Genomic DNA, 24,649 nt, shown 5'->3' with positions numbered 1-24,649 from the left:
TTATTGCTTAACAGGTAGAGTTTCAGTTTGGGGTGATAGAAAAGTTCTGGAAATGGATAGTGGTAATAGTTGCACAACATTGTGAATGTACTTAATGCCACTAAAATGTACACTTAAAAATCATTAAGATGGTAAATTTTATGTTATGTCTATTTTACCACAATTAAAAATAAAATAAAGAATGAAAATAATGGTAAAAATGGTAAGTTTCATGTAATATACATTTTACCACAATTAGGAGGGAAAAAAAAAAAGAATCTACTGCTTGCCTAATCCATCATAGTCTCCCAGGACTGACTATTGATTCAGAGAAGGAACTTAAAAATCATTCCATTCTCCTCATTTTAAGGATAAGCAAACTAAGGCTCAGAGAAGTGACCCCCCCATCAGGTCACAGGCTAGTTAGTGACAAACCAGGTCTCCTAATGTCCACTCTTGTGGTATTTCCATTACGTTAAATAACCCATCTCTCCCCCCAGAATCAAGGCCTTCCATGTTCCCCACTCACTCCCAGGTCTGGAAGCCAGCAGAGTTGGCCCTGAGTGGATACGACAATGTTGCAGTGTGTGGCTCTACTAGCCCCTAAATATGTGTTTCATCAATCTGTTACCAAGTCAAAGATTTTCATCTTTGGAATCTCTTCCCTTAGTTGAGGCCTGGTCTCCAGAAGGCCACGGATGAAACGGGACAGGAGGCAGAGGGTGCTGGGATCTGTCTCCCCACCTAGAGGTGTTTGCTGAGGGCCCGGCCCTGGCCGGCCCCGTGTAGCTTTATTGATGACAGTGTCTGGACAGCAGATGACTTCTTGGGCAATAAGGAGCTTCCTGGAACTGGAATACAGACAGACAAGTATTGATGGGGCTGGCATTAAAGACTGAAAATGGAAACAAATTATTCAGAGCTCAAATCTCTACTTTTTCCTTTTTTTTCCCTATGGTTGTCAGAACTGGGATTTTTTTAAATTGGAAATTATATTAACAATTAAACAAATCAGATGAGGTCATCAGGGGGAGATTTTGAGGCTGAGGTGGGAGGTAGCTGGTGTTGGCTCTGGCCACGGTGGACCACGATGTCATCATATTCTTCCTGGGGGAGAGGGGGCCAGGCAGAGGCTCTCAGGCGGCTGCCACCTCCCCAGCAGCCCAAGTTCTTCCACCACCCTCCCCCACCCCCCGCCTGCACCCGCCAAGAATTGGGTCTTGCTTTGAAGCCTTGCTTCCCCTGCTCCGAGTTCAGTTCCCTGGGCCATTTTCAAGGTCATTTCTCCCACCACTACTGTTGAGTTCCAGCTCTGCTCCAGTTCTTCAGCACCCATAGCCACTTGAGCTCTCTCCTCCACCCTTTCTCTCTGCCTTTCCCCAAATTCCTCAACCCCTGCATTCAACGTGGTCCCCTGCCCAAGGCAGTGTCTCTGCTGCCTGGGTTCTCCAAGTAAACCTCTCCTCTCCCCGCCTAAGGCCTTTCCCCACACCTGCCCATGTTCTAATCACTGCTGCCACAGGTCATCTTCTGGCAGCCTGAGTTCTCCAACTCTTCCTCCCCAAAATCACTCCCCCCCTGCCACCCACCACTGCCTATGTTTACCCGTCACTACCACATGGACTTTTCTCCACCTCTGCCTGACTTCTACCTTTCCCATTGCCTTAATTTCTCAACCACCCCTGCCCAAGTTCTTCCCCCACCCCTGCCCTGACTGCTGCCGAGGTCACTTGCACTGCTGCCTGAGTTCTCCAATTGCCTCAGCCCAAGGTTGGTCCCAATGCTCTGCCTAAATCTCTTCTCCCCTTTCCCGCCTGCCGATTTACCCGGACCCCCCAGCTGGGCGGCCCGGTCTTTCCTGACTCACGCCCTCGTCTCTGCCGTCACTGTCGCCACTGCTGCTGCAGGAGCCAGGCTTGTCATCCTTGTGCTCGCTCAGGACTCTGTGTGCGCAGAGGACGCGGGCGAGGATGGGGTTCGGCCAGATCGTGGTGCTGCCCAGGGGGCTGGAGCCATGTACATGGGGGCAGCAGGGCCCGAGCCCGCCCTCGGGAGAAGCTCCAGCACATCGGCTGCTGGGCCTCCACTGCCAAGTGCAGGGTTTCTCCAGCCTCACGTGGGCTCCGGTTTGTTGAGGTCAGTTCAGGCCTCCCGGAGCGGCCAGACCATCTCTGCATCTTCGAGGGTGAGGGCCACGTGGAGCGGAGGGTGGCCCTTGTAATTTTCAGCCTCCAGGTGCAGCTTTCAGTCTTCCTCATTTTCTTCTTCCTTCTTTAAGCCGGTTCCGATATAGGGCAATAGAGGTAGTCGGCGCTGGGTTTGTGGTCGGGCCCTGAGTCAGGTAGGTCTTGGGGGATCCTCGGGGCACCAGGCAGGGACTAGAGCTGTGCGCGCGGCAGGCCAGGTGCAGTGCGGTGTGGCGCAGCCCGCTGCTGTGCGCGAACGGGGCACCCACCTTCTGCACTGTGGATGCCTCCCTGGGATGGCTATCAGTGCGGGGCTGTTTGGCCCAGCTCATTCTGCAGGTCCAGGAAGTCAGTGCAGCCGCAAAACCTAGGAGGAAATCCAGGAAGGGCTGGCGCTAGTCCCCGCCCTCAGTGACGTAGCCGAAGACGAGGGGCGCCCACCACAGCCCCGGCCTGTGCCAGTCCTCCACGGCACCTGCCCCTGCTACGGCCCCTAAGTCTTCCTTTGAATTGGTGGTCTCAGTGAGGAAGGGGGCCCAGAGAAGTGAGGAAGAACACTGTCCCCGTTTCCGAAGGCTCCGTAACAGACTGCCACAAACCAGGTGGCTTAAAACAACGGGGATTTATTCTCTCGCAGTTCTGGAGACCTGCCAAGGACTGAATTGTGTCCCCCCAAAATTCATATGTTGAAGCCCTAACCCGCCCCCCCCCCCAGTGTAATGGTATTTGAAGATGAGGCTTTTGGGAGGTTAGGTTTAGATGAAGTCATGAGAGTGGGGTCCTCGTAATGCGATTAGTGCCCTTTTAAGGAGAGACGTCAGCGAGTTTGCGCTCTCTCTCACCACACGAGGACACAGAGAGAAAGTGGCAGTCTGCAAGCCAGGAACAGGGCTCTCACCAAACTCGGACCATGCTGGCACCCTGATCTCAGACTTCCAGCCTCCAGAACTGTGAGAAAATAGATTTCTGTTGTTTAGGCCACCCAGTCTGTGGCATCTTGTTATGGCAGCCGGGGCTGACTGAGGCAAGGCCTGAAATCCACAATCAAGGTGTTGACAGGTCTGTTTCCTCTGGGGCTCTGAGCCAGAATCAGTTCCATGACTCCTAGATTCCAGTGGCTGCCGGCAACCCTTGGTGTTCCTTGGCTTGTGGCAGCATAACTCCAGTCTCTGCTTCTCTCCACACGTGGTCTTCTCCATGTCTCCTCCCTTATAAGGGCACCTGTCATTGGATTTAGGGCCCACTCTAAATCCAGGATGATCTCATCACAAAATCCTTAACTTAGTTACATCTGCAAAGACCCTACTTCTAGAACCCAACCATGCTGGCACCCTGATCTTGCACTTCCAGCCTCCAAAACTGGGAGAAATAAATTTTGGTTGTTTATAAGCGACCCAGTCTGTGGTATTTTGTTATAGAAGCCTGAACAGACTAAGACAACTAACTATCTTTGCAACTTTTCTGTAAATCTAAAATTATTCCAACATAAAAATTTTATTAAAAAGCAGAGGGCCAGCCTGGTGGCCTAGTGGTTAAGTTCAGTGTGCTCTGCTTCAGTGGCCCAGGTTCAGTTCCTGGGCGCAGACCTACACCAGTTGTCTATCAGTGGCCGTGCTGTGGCGGCGTCCCACAAACAAGATAGAGTAAGATTGGCAGCAGATGTTAGCTCAGGGCGAATCTTCCTCAGCACAAAAAAAAAAAAAGGGGGGGGGGAGAACTGGGAAGAGAGGGGAGTAAAAAGAAAAAGCTGGAAATGGTATTTAACTTTTTTCAACTCCAGTTCAGGACGCTTTCCACACTCTTCTGCAGTCGCTGTTGGTAAGGATATGAAGAAATTGAACCCTTTGTGCATTGCTATCGAGAATATAAAATGGTACAGCTGCTATGGAAAACAGTTTGGTGGTTCCCCAAAAAGCTAAACAGAATTACTGTATGATCCAGCAATTCGACTTCAAGGTATATACCCAAAGGAATTTAAAGCAAGGACTTGAACAGATACTTGTCTGCCAAGGTTCATAGTAGCATTATTCACAGTGGTCAAAAGGTGGAAACAACCCAAATGTCCATCAATGGATGACGGGATAAACAAAATGTGGTATATACATACAATGGAAGATTATTCAGCCTTAAAAGGAATGAAATTCTGATACATGCTACAACATGGATGAACCTTCAAAACATTATGCTAACTAAAATAAACCAGATGCAAAAGGACAATATTGTATGATTCCACTTATATGAAATAGCTAGAGTAGTCGAATTCATAGAGACAGAAAGTAGAATAGTGGTTACCAGGGGCTGGGGGGAGGGGGGAGTTATTGCTTAACAGCTACAAGTTTCAGTTTAGGATGATGAAAAAGTTCTGGAAATGGAGAATGGTGATGGTTGCACAACCTTGTGAATGTAATTAATGCTGCTGACTTGTATAGTACTTAAAGATGGTTAAATGATAAATTTTATTTTACATATATTTTACCACTATAAAAAGTGTTGCTGTTTTTTTTAAAATCACAGACTGCTCTTTTCTTATCCTTGAAAACGGTCTCTGGGTGAGGATTGGGTGAGCACGGAGCACTGATAGAGAAACTAGTTTTCTCTTGGAGGGATTAATCACCTCTCTCTCCACAGACATCCTTAAGGAGTCTAGCTCCCTCCTGGAACCAAGCCCCAACATATTTTCCCACAGTAAGCCAGCTTGGAATGGTAGAGCAGGGAAATTATCCTACTTCAAATTTAAACCCACTTTTAGGCAAGCGGCCCACCCACCACCCAGGGAGCCTACAATGAGGGGGGTGGTAAGCAGAGTGAGGAGGGGTCTCCCTGTCCTTCCCAGCCCTGGGGCACCTCCTCCCCTAATCTTTCTTCCCCCTCTATCAGCTGGTGAAGGCCCTGCTAAGGTACCTTGTAAGAGTATTTTTCTAGCCAGAAAAATAAACGTCTTGAACAATCTTTATTTTTTGAACATCAATTTCACATAGTGTTTTTAAGCCTGTTCCTATTCTCCTTTCCATAGCCCTTTGCTGTACACCACTTAACCACTTCATAGTGTTTTCTTGTGACCCTGTCTTGTTTGACTCCCAGCATGGAATCTTCCCAAAGGACCAAGATTGTATTCTATTTGTGTTTATGTTCTCAGGTATTAGTCAGGCAGGTGCTCAAAAAATTTGTTGAATAAATTAAAAGATAAGTGACTAGATGGTCAAGCAACCTATTTGTTTTTCGATTCCCCTCAGTCTCTAATTCACATCCTACCTTGGTATAGTTGGTCAAAACAAATGCCTATGGCTTCAGCTGTGTTGAAGCTGAATTTCATATATGTCTGTCTGTTAATAGGATCACCATAAGGTTTTTCAACCTAAGACTATGCATAATTCTAGGAAAAGCAGGTCTGTGAGTGCTTCTTACACATCTCTAAAGACATCTACTCCCACTGCATTGACCTGCATCCCTAGAACCTTACCCATCTGTAAAGGCCACTCTCAAAGGCTGTTGCCTCCAGAAAAGCTTCCCCGCCGCAGGCTGCTCATGGCTTACACTCTTTTTGATTTTCCTTATCACATATATTGGGCCTGGGAAGTCTGCTTTACTAATTGCTTTATGGATGTAAATATTCTGTCCACAACAAGACTGTCTCTATTGGAAGAAGGTGGTTGGGTTCCTGCTACCCACAGTTCCTATGGACCTTGGGCAAGTCACTTAACCCTTCCGAGTCTCAGAATAAAAAGTGTGGGTGGTGGGGCTGGCCTGGTGGAGGAGAAGGTAAATTTGAGCGCTCCGCTTTGGCGACACTGGGTTCGGATCCTGGGTGCGGACCTACGCACCGCTCATCAAGCCATGCTGAGGCAGCATCCCACACAAAGCAACTAGAAGGCAGGTACAACTATGACATATAACTATCTACTGGGGCTTTGGGGAGAAAAAAGGAAAAAAAGGAGGAAGATTGGCAACAGACGTTAACTCAGGGCTAATCTTCCTCAAAAGGAAAAAAAAAAAGTGTGGATGGTAGCATCTTCTCCAGGGTGCTGGGAAAAGTGGCCAACACTCTGCGGGTGCTCCTTAAATAGTATCCTCCAGGGTAAAGATTATGTCCTAAACTGTTTTATATCTTCCACCAAACCCAGGAGAGGGTTGAGTACCTATTATGTGTCCACCAATATTTGTTGAATTGAATTTTTCCCCATTATATTTTTTACTGAGATGTAATTCACATAAAATTCACCATTTGAAAGTGTACAATTCAGTGGTTTTTAGTATATTCACAAGGCCATGCAACCATCACCACTATATAATTCTGGAACATTTTCATCACCCCCTCTCCATTACATTTTTTTTAAAGCTTTATTTGGCTTTTAATGAATCAAAGTACACTTTGACTACAACTCACTAAATATAATTATTCTACTTTATAATCACTAATAGTGTTTACTACGTGTCAGACACTGTTTCTGAGTACTTCGTAAATAATAAACCCTAGTGCTAAGTTTCCTCATCAGCATCATCATGAGCCCAGGTAACTGACAGAGAAACTGAGACATGGAGAGGTCAGGAGTCTTGCCCAAGACCACACAGCTAGAAGAGGCAGAGCTGGGATGTGAACCCAAGATGCCTGATCCATGCTCCTCATCGCTCCTGCTACCTCTTGACCAGAGCATTAAGATTTAACAACCAACTAACCAGAAACAAGCAAAAATCACAACCCTTCAGCATTAAGAGCCCATTTCTTCCTCCTTTATTTATTTATCAGCCACCCTTGGCTGTGACTTTTTTCTAAACACAAATGAATTGTCCACTGCTGGCCCTGGCTCTGTAGGTGACACAAAAATCAAGAAGGCCTGGTTCTTGCCCTCCAGAAATTAATAGTATGAACAACAGTACAGGTAGAAGGTGACCCACAGACACAGGCATCCAGACATGGGAGAGTCTGGCTGTTGGTGATGGCAGAAAGCTGGACGTATTGTTCCCAAAAGAATCATAAATTATGAAATAGTTTTGTTTTCTTTCTTTAAGATGAAATTCAGATTTGTTAACATAGGTTGAATTTGGTCGTGAATTGGACAACAGTTCTTTTCTTCATTTCATTCTCAACAGGTAGCTACACATACATTGATCTCTGTTTACCTTAATAATACTGCCTCCCACATTTAAATTACCTATACACTGTCATTTATAGGGGGGCTGTTTTTAGATGATAACAGTACACACTTTGATAGAAATGATGTCTCTGTAAAATAGTGCATAGATTCGATTTTGGCAATTAAGTTTTTTTTTAAATGTACGGCACTAGGGAGCTTGCTATGGGAAAAATTCTGTAGAGAAACCTTTAGTAAAACAACGAATCCTTTAAAATCACGTACTTGTTAATTTTTCCCCTAAGCTCTGATTACTATAAAGATCAGGTGTTCTTACTCAAGACACACCTAAATTTTGGATACTTCATAGTGTGTTCTTTGCAGTTCTTCACAAAAGAAATTGCGTGTCCTAGGTCTGAAGGCCTGGACTCAGCCAACATCTCTGCTAGACTTTGACCCTCATGAAACCTCGGGCACTTAGAAATGGCTATTATCTCAGATTTGTTGCACACGTATGAGGCCCCAAGGCATTTTTATAAGCAGAGCTTCCATTACTGGGAAACCTTGGGTTTATTTAGGTCTCTGAAGAACCCTCCAGCCTGGTCTAGGATGTCTGTTTATAAGACATTTTAAATGTTAGCTTTCTTTTCCTACTAATCATGTAATTTAGGAGAAATTCCTTTTAGAAAATAATGTATCACCAATAATAATTTTATTGTATGGTGATAGGATTTTTTGGTTGGTGGGCTATTTTTTGGGAGAGTGGTTAAATGGCACAATATACTGTACTGTAATTTGAGAAGAAATGGGCAAACCTAGAGAAATACTATTTTCGTTAAACTAGGCAGCAGCTCCCTCTTGTGCTGAAAAATAAATACTGCAGCCACTGAATTAAAATGTGAGAAAGCATCCCTTAATACACATAAAACTTGCTTAAACTAAGAGCTTTCCCCAAATGCTTTAAGTCTAACAAAAGCATACTGCTTAGTATTTCTTTGTTTTAACTAGCACTTCCACTGCCATTAATATTTAATTCTTCAAACGTTTATTGAGCATTTACTGGGTGCTAGTTACTAGGCATAGTAGGGTAATGACATAGTTGCTGCCCTCAAATTGCTCACATGGACTGGTCCATCTAGAAGCCACCTGTCTCATGATGCTTCTCCTGGTCCCCTGTCAACTGTAACCTCTGAACTGCCCTCCTTCTCCCCCAACCCCTGAGACTGAGTCATCTCATGCCTCTCCCGTCTTCCCTTTATCACAGTCAGTCATTCTCCTGTCTTATCATCCTACTGGATTGTAACCTTTTTGAAGGCAGCAGCCACGTCTGATCCTCTCTTAGTTTCCCCACGTTCCCTCATTCTGCATTGTCCAATTAGTATTCAAATGCATATTTGTTCGATTTAATTTAATTCAATCAAATCAGAAAGCAACAGAGCTCCACAGCTAATTAAAAACAGGTTCTAATGGAGAACTGTATTTCAGCCGCTTTGCACACATAACTCTCAAAACTGGAGCAGGTAGCCACTGTTCTGTTGCTGCCAAAATGCATGTTGACTCTTTCTCATCAATTTCTGTGGTATAGTAAAGACACCACTGGAAGGTAAGATTTATTTTATCTTAGAATCCATGGTGTCAGCAAGAGTTTGCTCCTTCCTGGCTGTCATGAAAGGATGCTACATCGCAGAGGTGTTCCCTGTAGGCACCATGTCAGGGTCCTGAACACGAACGCCTGCTCTGGCAGGACCACCTAGGGTGACCAAGGTTCTAAATCAGTGGTTCCTAGACATTAGGATTTCATGTAAGAGGAAAATATTTAAAACATTTTTTTTTCAGGGACTGACATGAGGTTGCCAATATCTTAGTTTGCTAACTATAAACAGTATTTTAAATCATCATTTGTTATGGCCTTTGTTTTATGAAAAAAATTACACTTGAACACCAAAAAGTAGGAAGATCATAATCTCAGAATAAAGAAGTTTTTTTCTGTTGGATACATTTAACTGTGATTCTGGATCAAGAAATTGGAGAAAGTGGAGGGTGGTCATGTGCGCACACGCCTGACACCCATCGTCCTCCATCTTTTTCTCTATTGGCTTCAAGCGTTTCCCTTCATTTGATAATTCCCTCACTTGGGTTTGCCTTGTAGTATGTGAGAATGATCAAGAGACCATGCCCTGTGGAACAGGAGCTAGAGTGGAAACCAGCTGATGCCAAAACCAGAGTGAGGGAATTTTTCCTGCTAGGTCTTTTTCTTCTCTGAACGTTCTGGGCGAGTAACTTAATATGCTGAGAAGGTCAGGTTTGAGACAGACAACACCCAAAACTGTATCAGTTACCAGTAAACATCCTCCCACCTTCACGGCATGGAAAATGCAACGCACCACCTGGACCCCTAGCTTTCCAATCTCCTCTTCATCTTTCCCCCGAAAAGGCTCATCCATCCCTGATCCCTTAAGTAAACCTCCGGGCCCTGAAAGGGTCTAAGGGTGTCTTCACTCATTCCTCAGCAGAACTCTTAGCCATCTTTCCCTCCAGTTTTGCCAGACTCCATCCCCTTCTGCCATCCCTAACCCTCATCCAGTTCCTCTTCCCCTTCTCCTCCTAAGGCTGGCTCCAAAATAACCCCCGTGACTATTGGGGAAAAAACCCAACGCACTAGTTTGTTTCCAGGAGGCAATCCCTCTCATGGCATTAATTGTAACAGAGTTTTACCTTTATAACTTAACTTCCTGTGACCCAATGCTCTTAACAAGATAAAGTACAGTATATCCAGTTAAATTTGAATTTCAGATAAACAGCAAATAATTTTTGAGTATAAGTATGTTCCATGTAATCTTCACTCTTTCTTTGCTAAATCTGGCAATCCTACTTTAAGCAGATGTAACAATAAGAATGACACTGCCACTCACCAAGCACCTAGCGTGTGCCCTTCAATTAGGGAGACCATATGTGCCACTTTGTCAGGGACCGCCTGGTCATGCTGGTGGTCCTGGTGTCATTACTAACAGCGCCTCCCTTCAGCTCTCAAGTGTCCCACTTTGTATACTTATAACGCACATTGCATTTTTTTTTAAAGATTTTTTATTTATTTATTTTCCCCCCAAAGCCCCAGTAGATAGTTGTATGTCATAGCTGCACATCCTTCTAGCTGCTGTATGTGGGACGCGGCCTCAGCATGGCTGGAGAAGCGGTGCGTTGGTGCGCGCCCCGGATCCGAACCCGGGCTGCCAGCAGCGGAGCATGCGCACTTAACCGCCAAGCCACGGGGCCGGTCCCGCACATTGCATTTTAATTTTAATTCCTGTGACAACCCTATGCAAGGAAGTTTTATTATCCTCATTTTGCAGACAAGGCAACCGATTTTCAGGAGAAATAATTAGCCTAACGTCGTACAGGAAGCAAGGAAGTAGCAGAGCCACGATTCCGGCACAGGTCTGCCCGACTCAAAGCCGTTCCCGGCAGGGACACTCCCTCTCTGGAGGGAGCTGTGGAGCTGGTGCAAGCAGAAGTCCCCAACTTCCACAGGGGCTCACCCCCTCCACTAGTCATGGTTCCTTCCGGATTTGGAATCAAAACTGTGCCCACTTTCAATGCACAAGATTCTTCTCTAAGCATGGGAGTCCACCCCCCAAATTCAGCTGAAATAGATGAAAGGTTCTGCGCTAACCTCACAGAGAGAACCGAGCTAGGGTCTGGGAGACTGTTATACCTTAAAAGGACATGCTTCTTGGGGGCGGCCCGGTGGCATAGTGGTTAGGTTTTTGTGCTCTGCTTCAGCGGCCCGGGGTTTGCAGCTTTGAATCCCAGGTGTGGACACATGCACCACTCATCGGCCATGCTGTGACGGCATCCCACATACGAAATAGAGGAAGATGGGCAACAGATGTTAGCTCAGAGCTGATCTTCCTCACCAAAAAAAAAAAAAAAGGACATGCTTCTTGTGGTGACACCAGAGTCACCAAGAGAAACTATGAGAATAGGATGTTAGAGGCAACAATGAGGTGAGGATAACGTAGTTGTCTGTCCTTCAACCCTAACAGCGCAAGTGAGCAGGCCCAGGACAGACAGGATAGGGAAGGGTTTCCCCTTTGGTCGTCATGTTTATAACTACGGTATTCTTTCATCCTTTATTCACACAGTGCACCTGGAATATGCACTCATTTGTGACAGGCAAAAGACTAGACCCTCCATAAACTTGATGGAACTAGACAGAAGAGGCCTTACCCTCATGGGCCTTAGGGTCTAGTTGGGTATCAGTGAGTCACCTGGGGAGGGGTCAGGCCGGTTTACTCACCTGGCCCAGCCTGCCTTCTCTCCCTCCTTTGCCTATAAGAGTTTGGGTCCTGTCTCCCTGGTACCTGAGTTCCAGTCCAGGGAATTCCTGTACCTGTTGGTTGGATAGCAAGAGACATTGAGCTCCTCTGGGACAGGGACCCAATTGAGCCCACAGTGTGGACTTTTATCAATATATGCCCATTGATACAGCTGAGCACTAACCTTGGCCTGGCCTGTTGCTGCACATCTCACTCGACGCTTCAGCGTCCCCAAGAGCTAGGCACAGCTATTGCTCCAATTTTTTTTTCTTTTTTTTGCTGAGGAAGCTTGGTCCTGAGCTAATATCTGTGCCCATCTTCCTCTATTTTATATGTGGGACGCCCGCCACAGCATGGCTTGATGAGCAGTGCATAGGTCCGTGCTGGGATCCAAACCTGTGAACCGAAGTGGCATGTGGAACTTAACCACTACGCCACCAGGCCGGCCCCAGCTATTGCTCCAATTTTAATGGACAGAAAACTGAGACTTGGAATAACTAGATAACTCTCCAGGTCACACAGGCAGAACTTGCTCCAAGGTGAGGGAACTGGGATGTGAGCCTGAACCACGGCCCCAGGTGCAAGGCTCCGTGAGGGGCCGCAGTGGCCCAAGCTTGGGGCTGGAGAGCAAAGAGAGCACACGCCGAAGGGCACTTACCCTGTGCAGGCGCCACCTTAGGCACTCGGCATATATTAAGTCATTTCACCACCGCCGCGCCCCTATGAGATGGGGTTTTATAGAGGACAAAAGCAGCACAGGGAAGTTCAGGAACTTCCCCAAAGTGACACAATGGATTACGTGGTAGATATATCAGTGCTTCTCTTTTTTATTTTTTTTTTAGAAGTCTGACAGGGTTTTATTTATTTATTTATTTTTATTTTATTTAGTTATTTATTTCCCCCCCCCAAAGCCCCAGTAGATAGTTGTATGTCATAGCTGCACATCCTTCTAGTTGCTGTATGTGGGACGCGGCCTCAGCACGGCCGGAGAAGCGGTGCGTCGGTGCGCGTCCAGGATCCGAACCCCGGGCCCCCAGAAGCAGAGCATGCGCACTTAACCGCTAAGCCACGGGGCCGGCCCTATCAGTGCTTCTATGTCAGTGCTTCCCGAACTCGACCGTGCATGCCAGTCACCTGGGGATCCTGTGAACCTGCTAGTTCAGACTCAGCAGGTCTGGGGTTGGGCCCACCCTCCGCATTGCTGACAAGTTCCCACGTGATGCAGATGTGGCTGACAGTAAGGGTTTATGCTATCTTGCCTCTTGGTAGTTCAGCTGCCTTTTTATCCACAATTAAGCTTTTCCAAGAGGCTCAGTGTGTTAGCAGTAATCATTTTAGCTCATTTTTACTGAGTGCTTACTCTGTATCAGGCCGCGTGTTAAGAGCTTTCCACAGATTATCCCATTGATCAAACGAAGTAGGAAACAATTAGTGTCCCCATTTTACACATGAGGAAACTGATGGGTACAGAGTTTAAAGAACTTGACAAGGTCGCAGAGCCAGCAAGCGGCAGAGCTGGTCCCATTTGTTCTTGCAACGTGCCTGTGAAGAAGGGGAAGACAGAGCCTTGCCAGCTCATTGTGTATGTGGAGAATACCCAGGTGGAGAGATGGTTCAACGTTTCAAAGCAAGGCCTGGAATCCATCTGGTTCTCATAATACAAAATCCAACGCCTTTTCCGTCTCCCCCTCCCTAACCATGAGCAGACAATTCCAGTAAGAGATTTCTTCCCTGAGACAGATCTGGAGTCCTTAACCAATCCATCATCATCCCCCAGGGACTTGCACTAACTCTCCTATCTTAGCTGTCTCCCTTTCAAAGTCCATTATGCTGGTTAGAACCGCTGCAGGCCCGCAGCGTCTCAGGGAAGCGATCAGAAGCCTCCAGAGCTCCCGGGAAGGCCCCTGTCTCGCAGGCCAGAGTGCATCTTCCCATTTACTTATTACTCACACCAGCAGCGGCAGTGGTGCCAGGTACGTCAAGCCCCAGACCTGAGGTGAACTTTCAGGGACTCTAGGCAAAACCCCACAGAGTAGTTGTTCCCCTGTCTCGGCCCCTCATTTCTCATCTTCTCTCCCCCCTCCACTCAGGTATGGTGCGTCTCCCTTCTTTATTGTGCCCTCCTCTCTTCTTTTCTCACACTCGCTTTCCAGAAAGTATCCTTTGCATTCTAAACTGATGACTGATAATTTAACTAATGTGTAAACAATAACATCAGTTAAGTCAGGGGCTGGGAATTGGAACGGGGAACTCAGATTCAAAAGACTCCTGCCCTCGGGGAGTTTACAGCTTAGTGGGGGTAACAGATATAGGAAGAATTTCTGTAGGGAGAGGCAACTTCCCAGATGTAGGCAGGGGTCAAGGGCACTATGGGAGCTGAGAGGACTTATCAGAGGAGATGCTATCACAGGTGACTTCTCAAGACGGGTCAGAGGCAGCCAGAGGGAAAGGCATTCCAAGCAGAAGGAACAGCATGAGCAAAAGCACAGAGGCATGAAGCAGCTCAGATGTGCAGAGGCAGTTTTATACTTTGGGGCATAAAATGTGAAGCAAGGAGTGGCCAAGGACGAGACGGAAGAATACAATGGGGGTAATGTCAAGGGAGTCCCGAAATGCTACATCTAGGGGCTTGGACCTGCCCCTCCAGACAGTGGTTCTCAAATCTCGCCTCAGGGGCCACTGGGGAAGGCCAAGCATGGACAGACGTCTGAGCTCCCAGCCTGCAGCCCTCACTGGCCTTCCACCAGCGACCTCTGCCTCCTTCTGCCTCACCTGTTGGTGCTCTGCGTGTCATTGTGTAAGGAAAGAGTTCTGCTGCCGGAAGACAAAAGAAACCACTGCTCTACCTGACGGGACGCCATCTCAGAGGATCCTGGGGTTTCAGGGATTAGGGAGAGGCTGCATTTGGGGTTTCCTCTAATTGGTGGGCGCCTGGGAGCACTCTCTCTATAGGCCAGGAAGTGGCCCTTTCAGTTCCTAATTTGACTCTGTGATGAGTGAGAAAGCGGGAGCTGCTGCCCTCCTCCCAGGCCAGCCCCACTGACCCCACAAGCCTCACCGGCCCTAAAAGCCCCACCAGCCCCTCCAGCCCCTCTGAGTCCATCCTCTCAGGTCCAGCCTGTGAGGGTATATCACCCTAGTGACCCTGATGCAAAGCTGAGGGTTATGGGTATCTACAGACCCCATTGTGCAGCCAGAACTGACCTGGCTGACGAAATCTATCCATTTTAAAGCTTTGCTGGGCCTCCCCATGCCCACCATTACTTACCTCGTTTATTAAGAGCCCCCTGTTTAAGTTGGTCTCGTCTCCCACTCCTGCCGGAATACCTGGCTCGTCCAGCGCTCCACCCCTGCCTCCCTGGCCTGCCTGTCGCTTGGTCTGGTCACGAATATTCCAGTTGTTTTACGTTCACCACATAAACCAAGTCTCTCGGCCCGTAATCGACAACTGCTGCTCTGCTGGAGTCCCTCCACTTCGAGCCCCTGGCCAATGCTGCCTCTACCCCCAGGAAGGCAGCTTGGGTAATTCATCCTCCAGCACCACCTTCCAGGGGTGCTTATCAAGCCACCGCCAGGATTCACTGAACTAAATGAAGTTGATTTTCTCCATGGGAAATCATTAGTCCAGAGAGCAACAAATGTTTTGAATCTGCATAGTATCAATAAAAATGTTCGAGGATGCACCTCCCCAACAGATTGATATTGACTTACTGATAGATTATAATCATGTATTACTGCAATAATCCATTATGTACATTATTAAACATACAAAAATATAAATTAAAGCAAATGAGTTAAACGATATTTTGAAGTGTTTTATTTATTGATGTTCAAAAAATTTTTGCTCTCACTTAAAAAATGCAATGAAAATATTCTTTCTAAGAGGACTATAATGGAATATGCTTCATTAAAAAAAATTTTTTTTTAATTAATAGACTTTATTTGGGGTGCAGTTTTAGGTTTACAGGAAAATTGAGCAGAAAGTACAAAGGGTTCCCATATACCCTCTCAACACCCTCCGTCTGCAGTTTCCCCTATTAATAACATCTCACATTAGTGTGGTACATGTGTTATAATTGATGAGCCAATATCGATACATTATTATTAACTAAGGTCCATAGTTTACATTAGGGTTCACTCTCTGTGTTGTACATTCTACGGGCTTTGATAAATGTATAATGACATGTATCCGCCATTACAGTGTCATACAGAATAATTTCATTGCCCTATAAACTCCCTGTGTTCTACCTGTACCTCCCTCCCTCCTTCTCCCCAACCCCTGAGAGCCCCTATCTTTTTACTGCTTCATTATTTTTAAAACCTTGGTTTAACCCTTTGTGGTAAAATTGGATTTGAAGGTCCGATTCTAAGTTCACTCCTTGCTTTTGAACCATATGGCTGGCATAGTGAAAGAAGAGGCCTCACAAAGGCTAGAGGCTCCAGACACGGGAGGGCAGCACTGGGCGCCCTTAGGACGTCACAATAATTTTTTTCAATCCCACTCATCAGTTATGTAAAGGTCTTTATTGAAATTTGGCTGGTAAATTTCTCTCTTCCCTGAAGTCAGTCATTTATTCTTGCAAGTTTATTATAAGCTGGTGCATTTTAGGGACCGGCCCTGTGGTGTAGAGGTTAAGTGCACGCGCTCCGCTGCGGCGGCCTGGGGTTCGGATCCTGGGCGCGCACTGATGCACTGCTTGTCAGGCCATGCTGTGGCGGTGTCCCATATAAAGTGGAGGAAGATAGGCACAGATGTTAGCTCAGGGCCAGTCTTCCTCAGCAAAAAGAAGAGGATTGGCATCAGGATGTTAGCTCAGGGCTAATCTTCCTCACACACACACACAAAAAAGAAGCTGGTGTATTTTATAATTTTAACAAAGTGTTCGGACACCCTTCTCTCTTCTAAAATACTTTGATTGGAAGATTTTTTTAAAAGATCCAAAATTTTTCTCCAAGTTTTTAAAGTATACAGATATAAAGGTTTTTTATAGAGAGTAACCTTGTTTGCTTTTTGTAAAAACAAAATCACAGGATGTTGGAAACATTTCTAAACACCTGTTTTCAAACATACTCTTTCCATAGTATAAATTTCTTCTCAAAAGCTGTTTCTCCCTTATCATTAAAATGTCACTTTACATTAAAGAGATAGATTTAAAAAACTTATTCTTTTCTAAACTATTGAATAAGTAACACACTGCTAACAGCCATTTATCATCACAGAAAAGAAGAGCAAATTTAAAACACTTGCCTTTTGGGAAAAAAGGCATTTGAAGTTTTAAAAAATTTTAAGTAACATCTTTAAGTACTTTAACACAGATAATAAAGTCTTTACAAATTACAGATTTTCATAGTTGCTCTCATCTTGCAGATTCTACTGTTTATTAATTTTATTATCGCTATTTTGACATTTTATATGTATTTAACTTTTGTAATTTTTAAAACCTTATTGCAGACGGTTGAGTTCATCACTCTCCTGGGTCCATGAGACATTATCATTCTTCAAAATACTCTTGGGATATTTTAGCAAGTGCCCTTGTCATCTTGTAAAGGGTTGTCTTCCAGATCAATTATATTTTAACAGCATCTTCATAAAAGCATTTTTTTTTTTTTTTGGTGAGGAAGATCGGTCCTGAGCTAACATCTGCCAATCTTCCTCTTTTTTTGGCTGAGGAAGACGGGCCCTGGGCTAACATCCATGCCCATCTTCCTCTACTTTATATGGGACGCCACCACAGCATGGCTTGACAAGCAAGTGGTGCGTCTGTGTGTGCCAGGATCCGAACCGGCGAACCCCGGGCCACTGCAGCAGAGCGTGCGCACTTAACCGCTTGTGCCAACCGGCCGGCCCCCATAAAAGCATTTTTAAAAATAAATATCAACTTGCTACAATAAATAAATAAATTCAGGCTTCCCTGCCCCCTTCCAGTGTCCTCCACTTCAGCAGGTGTGAAGCGTGGGAACAACTGTTCAAAAACGCCCAGACTCCATAGGGCCTCCCCCTGAATGTCGACACTGGGAAAGGGAAGGTCCACCCTGAGTCTTTGGGTTCACCTCATTTCCTGGTTATGGTATTAAGGTTCCACTTCTCCAGCTGCACTGCCTTGTCTCACAGAAGTGAGGCTCCTGGATCCTTGTTATGGGAGGAAAACAATGTTTGGAAAACCTTGTGCCTTTGGCAGCCCCTAAGGTCTTCACAGGTACCTGCGCTGGCACCTGACCAATGAAGCAAGGTTTAACCATCAGTCAGAGTGATCAGAATAAATATCTTTCATGTCATTAAGTCCGTTCCCTGAATAAATAAAACCTACAGCCCATATGAGCTTCCTGAGACACTTTGGACCTGCCTGCCAGCTGTGAGTTTAAATCCCTGTCCCTTCCTCACTGGCCCAGATGGAAGCTCCTCTAGGGACACCATAAACCAACCACTGGATCAAACTCCTTTGGAATTGTGCTCCCCACCACCCCCACTCCCTGACCCCTATCCTGGAAACTCAGGATTAACCGCCTTTCAGTTCCTCTTTCATGTGAAGGGACCACGGTGTCATGTCTCCAGGAAACATCCGGTTAGTGAACAGCTGTGGCTGCCCACGCTGCATATTTTCCATTTGCCCCTGCAGTCCTGGGGGGCTGACCTCTACGGGCATACGGTGGGTTTCCTTGTCCTCTGGCTCCTGGCTGGGCTCAGGTGATGGGTGATACTGGTAGGAGAAGAGTAAAGTCAGGGTATTTATTCCGCTGGGTCACCATGGCTTGGCACCATCCTTCTTCTGAAGGTCACAACTCCTGCCAGCAGTCCCCGCTACAGCTGAAGCTACCCCGGTTCCGGTTAACATTCCATCCCCTTCAGGTCTACAGGTAATAGTAGTTCCTTGCTGTTCCAGCCCTGGAGCGTGGCACCATCCCTTGTTCCTTTTCCTAAACATCTTTGTAAACAATTCCTCTACAGTCACACACCGCCTAATGACATTTTAATCAACACCAAACCATACATGCGATGGTGGTCCCATAAGATTAGTACCATACAGCCTAGGTGTATAGTAGGCTATACCCTCTAGGTCTCTGTAAGTACACTCTATGATGTTTGCATGACGAAATCGCCTAACGACGCATTTCTCAGAATGTATCCCCGTCGTTAAATGACACATGACTGTAACAAGCTTTCCTATATTACTTCATTTAAGAAGATTTCGGCTTCCTGATGGGAACTGCCTGTTATACTGTCCAAACAGCAGCTTTGGTGTAAATGCCATTCTTTGGTTCTTGATGTGATACGGTGTCAACTAAGAAAATGGGTCTGAGTGATGATGATGATGATGATGATAGCAATAAAAATAATAATTAACTTTTCTTGAGTGCTTACTAAGAGTCAGACACCATGTGCATTATTTTACATGCATTAACTCACTTTACCCCCACAACACCTTCATGAGGAGTGTGGTAGGCAGCCTCCAAGATGACTCCAATGACCCTGCCTGCTGATATTCACACCCTGTGGAACACCCTCATCCTAAGTGCGGGTTGCATTTAGCAACTTGCTTCTAATGACTAGAATATGGCAGAGCGATGGGATGTAACTTTCAGGATTAGGTTACAAAAAGACAGTGGCTTCCATCTTGGGTGCTGCCTCTTGCTCACTCACTCTGAGGGAAAACAGTTGCCACATTGTGGGCTGCCCTGTGGAGACACCCACATGGTAACAAACTGATGTCTCCAGCCAACAGCCAGTGAGGACCCGAAGCCAGCCACACGAGTGAATTCAAAAGTGAATCCTCCCCCAGTCAAACTTTGGGATGACTGCAGCCCTGGCTGGCACCCTGACTGCAGCCTTGTGAGAGACCTGGAGCCGAAAACACCCAGCTAACCTACACCCAGCTTCCCAACCCATAGAAATTATGAGATGATAAATGTGTGTTGTTTTAAGTCACTAAGTTTTGGGGTAATTTGTTACACAGCAACTGATAACTAATACAAAGAGGTGCCATTGTTATCACCTTCATTTTAGAGATACAGAAACTAAGGCTTAGCCACCTGCCCCAGGCCATGCAATTAGGAAATCAAAGAGCCAAGACTGGTAGCCAGACAACTGGACTGAGAGCCCATGCACTTAACCATTACACTTATGGCCTCCTCATGAAACAGTCTGTGAAGGGAATTTGACTGTTCATGAGAATTAGCTATTTCTATTCTTGTATACTGTCACAGGAAGTATAAATTGGTACTCACATTTTGGAGAGCAATTTGGCAGTATCTATCAAAAGGGGCAAACCCTTCCACCCTGCAATTCTGCTTCTAGGATACTAACTTACAGAAGTACATAGGTGCATGGGCATTTGAGAGCATGAATGTTTATTGTGCATTTTTAAAAGGCAAATAACTGGAAGTAACATAAATGTTCTCTAATAGAGGATTTGGTTGAATTATAATACATCATACATATAATATACGATATATAATACATCATGAAAGACTATGTACCTATTAAATAGAATGATGTAGATTTATATTTAGGGAAATGGAAAGATAAACCTTGATGTCTATGGTAGGTAGGATTCTAAGCTGGCCCCCAAAATTTCCACTCCCTGGTGTACACACACTTTCTCCCTGTTGTTCAAGCAAGCACTAATATAGATGCTGATGTAAAGGGATTTTGCAGATGTAATTAAGATCCCAAATCAGTCGAGTTTAAGATAGGGAAATTTCCTCAATGGAGCTCATGTAATCAGCTGAGCCCTTAAAAGGGACTAGGTTTTTCCTGGTAAAAGACAATGGAAGTGTGAGAGAGATTCAGTGTGAGGGAGATTCTCCATTGCTGGCTTTGAAGATAGAGGAGGCCATGTGACATGAATGCAGGTGGCCTCTGGGAGCTGAGAACAGCCCCCCAGCTGACTGAGAGCAAGGGAATGGGTACCCTAGTCCTACTATCATAAGGAACTTAATTCTGCCACTGACCTGAATGAGCTTGGAAGTGGATTTTTCTCCAAAGCCTCCAGAGGAGAACTCAGCTTGGCTGAAACCTTGATTTCAGCCTGTGATGCCTTGAACAGAGAACCCAGTCATGCCATATTCAGACTTCTGACCTACAGAACTGTGAAATAATAAATGGATGCTGTTTTAAGCTGCTAAATTTTTGGTAGTTTGTTATGTAGCAACAGGAAACTAATGCAATAGATTACTTAGTAGAAATAGAAAGGTAAATTACAGATGATGTATAGTATGATCCCATTCCCCAGGCTTTCCATAAATATTTGTTGATTTAAAAAAAATAAGGATACATAGAAAAAAAACATGGAGAAGAATATACATCCTACCATTACAGTGGTTATCTCTGGAGAATGGGATTGTGGGAGATACTTTCTACATTTATGCTCTGGAACACTTGAATGGTTTAGAATTAGAACATATTTTTAGTAAGGAAAGAAAATGATAAAGATTGAAAATACATAATAAATTTGCCATCCCAGACTAAGATTTAAGTTTCATCATATCCAACTCTTACTGTTTTAAGTTTTGGAGTAAGTTGTGGCCCAAATAAGTAAAATATTCAGCTTTCAAGGGGTCGGTCTTCTCAGTTCTAGAGACTGGTCAATCCACTAAATATGTACTGACCACCCATTGGGTGCCAAGCACCAGCCAGACTCCTTCCCTCCAGCAGACCCTGATTCCCTGCACCATGCCCTGGCTGTCATGGTGTTCTTATCCCACATAGCATTCCACTTCCTCCCTGCATTAATTCAGAAGAGAGAACCAAAATCATTCAAGCTAGTATGGAGCCTTTAACCAGATCTACCTGAACCCCAATAATTCTCTACAAATATAAATAGAATATTTTCTTGTTTTGCTATTTTGCACAAAGGAATCTGGATGCTAGTCAATTCAGGTCATTCACACCAGCAGAAGCTCAGAGATGGAACGAACACAGGAAGTCAAGTTAAGAGACAGTATGCATAATAGAGCAAGGATGTTAGTGTCAAAATAATCTGGATTCTGAACTTCACAAGCTGAGTGATCTTGGGTGGGTTACCCAAGCTCTCCAAGTCAGTTTCCTCATCTGTAAAATGGGGACAAATATCTAACTCACCAAGTTGCTGTGATAATTAAATGAGATACTATATGTAAAAGCCTAGTGCTTGGCATTCATTCATCAAATGGTAATGAGGACTAAGAATGTGCCAGGTACTGTGAATACTGCGGTGAACCAGGCAGGCAGTTCCCTTCACATGCCCCTCCCCCCAAATTGGGGTTACTGTCTACAGAGGAAAGACAGGCATTAAACAAGCAATTACAATAAACAAATAATTGTGTTTTTTTTGAGGAAGATTGACCCTGCACTAACATCTATTGCCAATCTTCCTCTTTTTCTTTTTTTCTCCCCAAAGCTCCAGTACATAGTTGTAGAGTTATAGCTCTTCTACGTGGGACACCGCCTCAGCATGGCTTGATGAGTGGTGAGTAGGTCCGTGCCCAGGATCCAAACCAGCGAACCCCAGGCCACTGAAGCCGAGCACGGGAACTTAACCGCTACAACATGGGGTCGGCCCCAAAGTAATTGTTATAAGAGCAGAACTTCTAAGGCACTACAGGGCTAGTTTAGAGGTCAAGGTATGTCCCAAAATGGTAGCCATGGAAATGATAAGCAAACATGTACTTAATAATATTGTGCTCTGGTAAATTTGTCTTAATTTTCCCAGTCTCAATGTCCTTCTGTCTCCCTCCCTTCCCCTATCCCAAGATCATTATAACATTTCCAGCCTAGCTTTGTCTTCAAGCAGCACTCAAGAAGCCATTTTTTCTTATTAACTCATTTATACAAAAGTGTACATGACTGCAAAGGTTTAGCATAATACCTCTGCCCGCTCCTAACTTCAGTATCTTCATTTTAAGCTATGATTTGGCATCACCCAAGGGAAGAAGGTATCTGTTGTAGAATTTTAGGCTTTGATCTTTTTTTTTAATTAAAAAAACTTTTTCAGCTTGAAATTATTTCAAATTTACAATTCAGTTGTGAAAATAGTAATAAATGTTTCCATATTTGCTTCACGCAGCTTCTTCAAATGTTAACATCTTACATAACCATAGCCCACTTAGGGAAACAAGAAAATTACCAGTGATAAAATACTATTCAGACGTTGACCTTATTGAGAGAAGTGTTGGATCTGAGAAGAGAGAGCCAGGCGCATTCTGGGCAACTGATCACTGGCCTTACTGGTGATTTAAAACAGCGGACAATTCCGAACGCCACTTAGTTCTGGCTTCCAATGATGAAATAAGGGGAGGGGGCATGCATTTTACCTTGTTGATTTTCTTTTGTGTACACTAATGCTAAAATTTACATAGATTCTTGAAAGACATAAACTCAAGAGAGTTCTTATCCCAACAACTATTTAATCAATTCCTTACAAGGTGCCAGGAGCTCTGCTGGACTTGGGGATATCAAAGATAAGTGAGATTCCTGTTCTAGTTGTGTGCCACTACTCTACTCACCTTTAGAGGGATTATCACATTTACTCCTTACAACAAGCTAGCAGATAAAAACTATTGTTATCCCTATTTGATGGAAGCAAAAATTGAGGCTTAGAGAGCAGGTAAGAAAATCAGACAACTCCTGGGCTTCACTTCCATGCCACACTGTGATAAGTGCTATTGATTTGTTTTTTTTTTTTAAATAATTTTATTTATTTATTTCTTTTTCCCCAAAGCCCCAGTAGATAGTTGTATGTCATAGCTGCACATCCCTCTAGTTGCTGTGTGTGGGACGTGGCCTCAGTATGGCCGGAGAAGCGGTGCGTTGGAGCGCGCCCGGGATCCGAACCCAGGCCGCCAGCAGCGGAGCACGAGCACCCAACCGCTAAGCCACGGGCCGGCCCTGATTTGTTTTCAAGTCTAGAATAATATACTGATATATGAACTCACTTGTCTTCATTTTATATAAAACATAACATGTGCATATTACCATAGAAATCGTTTAAAAGAAAGGCAAATATATAATGAATCTTAAACAGATGGGTATGTTTCGGGACAAAAGTTTGTCAATGGGAAGAGTTTACCCATGTTACCAAATCTCTTTCCCAGAAGGGTTATTGTGTCTGTTAAGAGCATGTCAAGATATAAGTGTGCACCTGGGAATAGCGTAGGAACAGAGACAGCCTAAAGTCAAGGATGAACAACCTCCTCAGCCTAGGACATCAGTTCTGAAGCGCATGTAGTCCCACTTTTTCTGTTTTTATTCGAAGGGATACACAGCCTTGGTCTTTTAACAATACGATTAAATGGTTATTATATTGATCAAAAGTTGTTGTTCTTTTCAAACGCACACATTCTAATATCTGTGTCGTCTTAGCGTTAACTTTTCTTTGGGGCCTGGAGGTGGCGGCTTTCAGGGCTGACCAGGGCGTGGTGACAGCTCTCGCAATGGAGGAGAGGCTCAGCTTTCTCCAAACGTTTGCTGTGATCCTACCGTATTTGAGGATGTGGGTGGCTGATGGTAGAGCCATCCCCGCCAGCAGCAAAACTACTGAAAGAATCCAACCCATTGGTGGGGAGAACTGGCAGCTTTCCACGGGGAGAGCAGCACTGTTGTCCCCACACAGGGGGCGGGGAGACAGATGCGTGTGGACCTTGGGGATCTGTGGGTTTCACTCCATTTTAAAATTCATTTTTAAAATGAATTTGAATTCGAGGTGTCTCAAAGCCGGACCTTCTCTTTTGCGAACAGAGGTGAAGGTGATAGGGAAAAAGCTTTCCCTGGGGGTGCGGGAGGGGAGCCCCAGCGGCGGGAAGCTGGAGAGGACGCAGTCTTTGGGGGAAAGGGCCCTTGCTTGGACCCCCTTCCAGTTCCCGCTCCTCTGCAAAGCTTGTCCTGGACCCCACGGCCGCGTCCCCTCACTGTGCTGGGGAAGGGGACGGAGGAACACACGAGCCCCAGCCTCCTGCCCACCCCACTCCCGCCGCCTCCTCGGGGGCGCCCGGGGCTGTGGGGCGCAGAGCCTCGGGACAGGCAGGGCGGGCGCGGCGCCCGGAGGAGCCGGCGGCGGCCTCGCGGCGCGTCCACATGTGGCGGGGCCGCAGGGGGGGGACGGGGAGCCGAGGGGGAGGGTTTACA

General features: G+C 45.5%; 1 pseudogene; it reads right to left on the bottom strand.

Annotated features, from left to right (window-relative positions):
* Positions 1 to 990: 990 nt before the first annotated feature.
* On the bottom strand, positions 991 to 24,600 carry LOC101404886 (NF-kappa-B inhibitor beta-like; annotated as a pseudogene).
* Between the last annotated feature and the right edge of the window lie 49 nt (positions 24,601 to 24,649).

The sequence above is a fragment of the Ceratotherium simum genome, chromosome 9 (assembly GCF_057802395.1).
Source record: "Ceratotherium simum simum isolate JZ-2026a chromosome 9, ASM5780239v1, whole genome shotgun sequence".
Classification (NCBI taxonomy): domain Eukaryota; kingdom Metazoa; phylum Chordata; class Mammalia; order Perissodactyla; family Rhinocerotidae; genus Ceratotherium; species Ceratotherium simum.
Note: the sequence above shows the minus strand (reverse complement) of the source record. Positions and strands in the feature narration are given on the sequence as shown.